A 6,028-nucleotide genomic window follows, 5' to 3' on the forward strand; every position below is an offset into this window, starting at 1 on the left:
GACAGACAGGTGCACAGCAACAACAGTATTGGCAATGGCAATCTAGCAGGACCATGGCAGGAGGCTCCACCAGGATCGACAAGAACCTGCGAGACGAGAAAGCACAAGAACTCCGGGGAAGAAGTGAAGTTAGTAACATGCATTAATGGAACATGAATGAGTGCATATGTACATATGTCACTGTTACCACTTTTATCACTGTCAATCATACAGTAGGCTGTAACTCCTCAACTTTGCGGAAATGACAATACAAAATAAAGATTTTCACAAAAGAAAAGTCTTTTTTTCATCTATGTCAACAGGCAACATCTGGTTGGTCCCAAAAGAAGATATATTCTCTCTGTGTTTCTACCTTTAGCAATGGTTATAGTAACTTAACTGTCTGTGGTAATAGCCTCCAGTCTTCAATCCTGCTTTTTCGCTAGCAACAAGTGTTACTGTTGTGCCATGGTTACTTTTTTTCCAAAACCTGAGCGGTCAACTTCTGCAGTGGGCCCTTGACTTCAGACTCCCAATTTCAAACTTCAGTCAGACACTGCACGCAGACAGAGGATTCACAAGGTAGCCTATCCACTCAGTCGTGAAAATCCAAATTGGCGTATATTTTTTTCCTTGCTCATCTCTTTAACTGCTGCTGTGCTGCTCATTCATGCCAATAATAGTTGGAAGCCATACAGCAGCATGTTCCTACATCAGCCTCTTAGTATGGGTTACATATCATATTCAGATTTCCAACTTCTTTGGCTCCCAGCTATATATTAAATTCTTACATTTTGATTTGTGCCACGTCTGAGCAAAAGAACATGGATTACATTTACCATTTTATATATATTATCAGCAAAATTTACTTGCTGAAGAATTGTCTCTGTCAGTGTTTTTTTTTCTATTACATATGATGTTTAGGATTAATATTATCACTGCATTCATGTGTACGTATTGCACTTTACTGCTGTAGATGTTTAAGGTTGAGCTAATTTTAACTATTTCATATACTGATGTATTGCTGTTCAATACAGCAATACATCATATTCTAAGATGATAATTTATGATGTGTTTGTAGCATCGCTGTCCTCTGAGAACCACGTTTTTCTAAACAGTCAACTTTTTATGAGATCAGGTTTGTCGTAATGCAGCTAATCCAATGGGAGTTTAAAAAAAGTTTATTTGTCCTAAGAATTAGTAGTTTTGCATCTAAGTAGACTATAACAAGAGTAGAAAATATATTCTGAGTTGTTGTGAGCCTATAGTCTCTTTTTGCTTTGTTTTCCTGAAATTATCTTTGTGCATTTAAAATCTAAAGCTAATTTTCTTCCTATGTTCTCTCAAGGTAAACACCTTCCAAAACAATTCTGTAATTTTCCTGTGGTCAAGGGCGAACACTTGATTACCTAATTTAAATTTCTCAGGCATCAGAGGTGATTTTGCTCTTCTGGAGAAAGTGTACATTTTCTCTTTCCCGACAGACATCATAAAAGCATTATAAAACTTAATTTGCTATACAACTATAAACAAAAAATGGGGACATCTGCAAAAGTAGTTATACATTCAGTTCAGCGTCAGACAGAACAATTTTGAGGCTAATAGTGTACACTCACACACAGCCAGCTGACAACTTTAGATCCGTAATTTCAGTTTGCATTTTCTTAATTGTTTGAATGAAAACTGCCTGAAAAGCTACATATTCAAACTACAACCTTCATGCTAGGAATTGTAATCAGTAACTCTAACTGGCCTTTAGACAGCAATGTACAGCAGTTGCTGCCTGTACAAACATATGTCCATTGGAGTAAACTGCAATTTATAATATTTTAATGCATTAACTGAGAGTACAGACACTACTACTAAACCACTTTAAAGGCAATCAGAAAGGCAAAAAAAAAAAAAGATCAATTCTTCTTTTTTCCCACAAGTCCAGTGCTCATGTTGCACCCTCTCTTTCCTTTGAGTTGCAGTGCAGCTCAGACTCAGAAGTAACATTAAAATGCAATGATAATTGAAGAATCTCCCAGGTGACTGGCACTGCAGAGGAAGCACTCTCAGTGTTATCCCAGCCCACATCCTGTTGTGATAATGTTTCAGACATTGGCAGGGACAACACACACCAGGCACTGGGGAGGAGAGGACAGTGGAGGTGAAGAAGCTAAACAGTACTGTAAGCCTGAGTTTTAAGGCTGTTTTTAAAGGAGTCATTGAAAATAAGCACTATCAATTATTTCTCTTTTCTTTTTTCATTTGATGATCTGTCTATAACATACTGCATCCCTTGCTTTAATTCTGTCATCCATGGTTTAGTTCACAATATGGAGAAGCGTAAATATGCACAAGTGGCATGCTGGGCCAAAGACGCTGAAAGAGGAAAATTGCTTCCACTGTTGACGTGAAAATCCTTGATATATTATCTGTGAAAGGATAACAGCGGGGTAGCAGTTTTTAACAAGCCCCATTTGTTGCTACAATGTATGGCTTCAATTTTCACCTTTTATTCATCCACTTCATACCAGGCACACAAATATTTACTCATTGTTACATCATACTCCCTAATGACAAGATGATAACATTGCAGCTGTTTGGAGCTGATCACTCTCTCTATCCTTCAACACAGAGAATATTGGCACAATAACAGTTATACTATGGTACGGTATAGTCATTTAATTTCCCTCTGTCTTTTAAAAATATAGAAGAAAGGCAACAGGTAAGTAAGAGTGCACACACCTGCATACTGTAGATATCTGCATGCATCCATCTAGGAATAAATTACACAGAAATTAATGTGTGTGGGCTACATAAATAAATACATATGTAAATTAGTATGCACTTTTTGTTTTAGTATGCATGATTATCTGGATAAAATATCTAAACAATGGCCTTAGATACAACTTCTATAGTGCAAGGGGAGAGTTTAGCCTCTCCGTCCACCTTTTCTGCAGTTCACAAAGGAGCACTGTAGGGAGACCCTCCAGCTAATGATCTCAGATTTAAGTACCATGACCCTAATGATTCACTAATGCAGTCTGCACTAAGTATAACATTACTATAGCTCTCACTCATTGTGTAAAATAGCTAATATAATACAGTACAGAAAGTACTTTGGCTATGCAGACAGACATATCAGGTTGATGCCACAGTGACGGGGGGTTGGAGTGAGACTAAAGCTAATGGTGTAATATGGTTTAATTGTTGGAATAGGAACGAAAAATACATTTAACACACACAGTGTTCATTTGTATATAATGTGATAGAGAGAGAGACCTATTAAAGCTGTTATCTGTTTTTGCTCTTACCACTATTACGTTTTGTACTGTGCTTTCCATAATTCAGTACCATCCAGGAACATACATAGTTTTACACATTGTGATGAATGGTTCACAAATTATCATTGTTCTTTATGCAACAGAATTTAGACACAGACTAAATCTTGAAAATGTGCAGTATATTTAAATATTTTTATTTAAAAAGCTTTAGAGTTACCACAATCAAATAAGAGATAACACTAACATTAATGACATTAACGCTTAATTTCATAATTATGTTTAAAAACAGTAATATCAACCATTTTTGAAGACAAAGACACTGCAGGATCACTTTTGTTCCTGCACAATATCCATCAAATTCTGCTTACATTAACAACACAGTTACATTTACGTCCCAGTGGTCACAGACATGGCTGCCTTCAGTGGGGTTAAGATATGTAAATAAACATCTCTGTGTGGAAATATTATACATTTATCTTTTATATTGTTGAGACTTAAGTCCAAAGCTCTTGGTTTTCAATTCAAATTCTATCTGAAAAATAATGGAAAGGAGATTAGCTGTTGATGTTGCTGCTGTTGATAACACTAATGATAGTGGGTGTAATTGAAAACTGAGTATTCTAGGCAGCACCACATCACTCCTCTCACACTGGACTAGACCCAGGGGAACAGACAAATGGGAAATATGGGAAACAACTGCTTCATGTGAAGGCAAATCAGATTGTCGTCACTGTCCATTTCACTCAGTCTACCATCCCCAGCCTCCTAACCCAATACCAAGCCATCAACCCCCCACCCCCCAATGATCCATGCACATGCAGAGTTACAGCAACACCTACTGGTCATCATGAATAAATGCAATAGATAATTTCTTCAGCTCTGTGATGTAGTCATAAGAAAACTTGCCACAAGTTTAATCTCTGTACTGTCAAGTCACTTCTCATTTTATTTATTTCTATTTATTTTGCAGGTACCCTTGAACAAACCTAATTAACACACATCAAGTCATATTAGGTACAGAGTTTGAATAAATCGTTACAGGGGTAGTTTACGAGATTTTCATACTTGGGAAGATACTGACAAATCTTATTCCCCTCCTAATCAGTAGTAGATAAGCATGTGCAACAAATCCTCATTCCTGCAATTAAGATGATGAGCATCAGTGTGTTTTCTCAAGTGCGCCACTCAAGACCAATTAGCGTCACATGTGCACAAGTGGTGGAGTACTATTTCCTTCAGTCCGCAAAGAGACATAGAACACAGAGCTCAGCTGTGGTGAGGTTTTCACATAAATACACTGGCATAAACATGACAGGGATCTGACAATGTATAAGATAATTCAAGCTTTTGCACTTAAAAAGGGAAATATTCTGTGAATGTCCATTCTATCACAGGCTACCTCTTGTTTTTCAGAATCAGAAAAAGGTTAAACAGTGTCAATGGATGTGTCCTTGAACATTTTTGAAGATGTTTTGTACACAGTGTGGCTTAAAAAAATGTCTGAACATTGAGGACACTTTCACTCTTATTTAACACTTACAAAAGTGAGCCAGAGGATTTAGGGTTGAAGCAAAGAATATAATCCCTATTGTTCTGTTGGAGTAATAATATTACCAGATGGTGCAGGAAATTATCATCTAATTTCCTTGGCTAAGCTAATGAATTGAAAGTCTGTGAAGATTATTTATTCGCATAATGTTCTTGTACTCTTAATAGGCATCTCATTAAATTTTCTACAGTATCCTACACCTCTGAACCTCATTTTACTTTAAAATTCTGTGATTCCATCATTGCCCTTGTTCCCCATATAGAGCACCTCCTTGGGCTTTTGGCAGGAAATTGAATTGGAGTAACCATGTGCTGTAATACAAGATGAGGCCTACCCACCAGATTCTTATTATGCTTTTCTTTAAAATATGAAAAAAAAATACAAAAGAAAAACAATTTTCTATTCATAGACATATGCAGTTTTGTGTGTGAGAATGAAATGGTCGCAGGCCATCCTTCACTTCAATATAAAAGGCAAGGGAATGAAGAGACCTGCCCTTGAAACATGCTGTTATATTTTGCATACGGTATCAGGCAGCTGCTGTCTTTACAGGGAGAATGAAGGGATAAAAGAAGTGAAGATATTTTACATATCTGTAGCTGCACAAACATTTTATTTTACACATTTGTCATTTAAATGATCGTCACCCTCTGAAGTTAGTGGATTACATGAGGCTTTTTACGTCTGTGAGCAACAACTGGATGCAGGCCGTCTGTCATTTATTATCTAAAATAAAGAAGTCACAAAATAATCAAGTAGGCTACTTAGGTTTTAAGTGGACATGTGCTGAGGACCCAGGGCCATATCTGCTGTGAATTGCTGGGGGCAGGGGGAAATATTCATGTAGTGGCAAGGAGGGTGCCATGGAGACTTTTAGGGGTGGCAGTTGCAGAAATATATGTAATTCAGAAACAATCACATATTATATCAATATTTGCTTGGAAAAGCTCCCTAATGAAGATATTTTAACTCACTAAACATTTCATTATTGAGGCACATTAGTAAAGCATTGAATAGAAAAGTGGCATAGTGGTGGTTTTTTATTTATTTTATTTCCACCACTGAATTTGGGGAAATATATTTAACTGTGAATGTGTTTTAAAGGTACTCAAATAAACTTCTCTTGCCTTGTCACTGCTGGCTGCTGCCCTGAAGCCTCTCTGGCTCCTTCACTGCCGACCACAGTGTAATACACCAGCAGGCCACCAGAGGGTCGATCGATGAGACT

The sequence above is a fragment of the Dicentrarchus labrax genome, unplaced genomic scaffold (assembly GCF_905237075.1).
Source record: "Dicentrarchus labrax unplaced genomic scaffold, dlabrax2021, whole genome shotgun sequence".
NCBI classification, from domain to species: Eukaryota; Metazoa; Chordata; class Actinopteri; family Moronidae; genus Dicentrarchus; species Dicentrarchus labrax.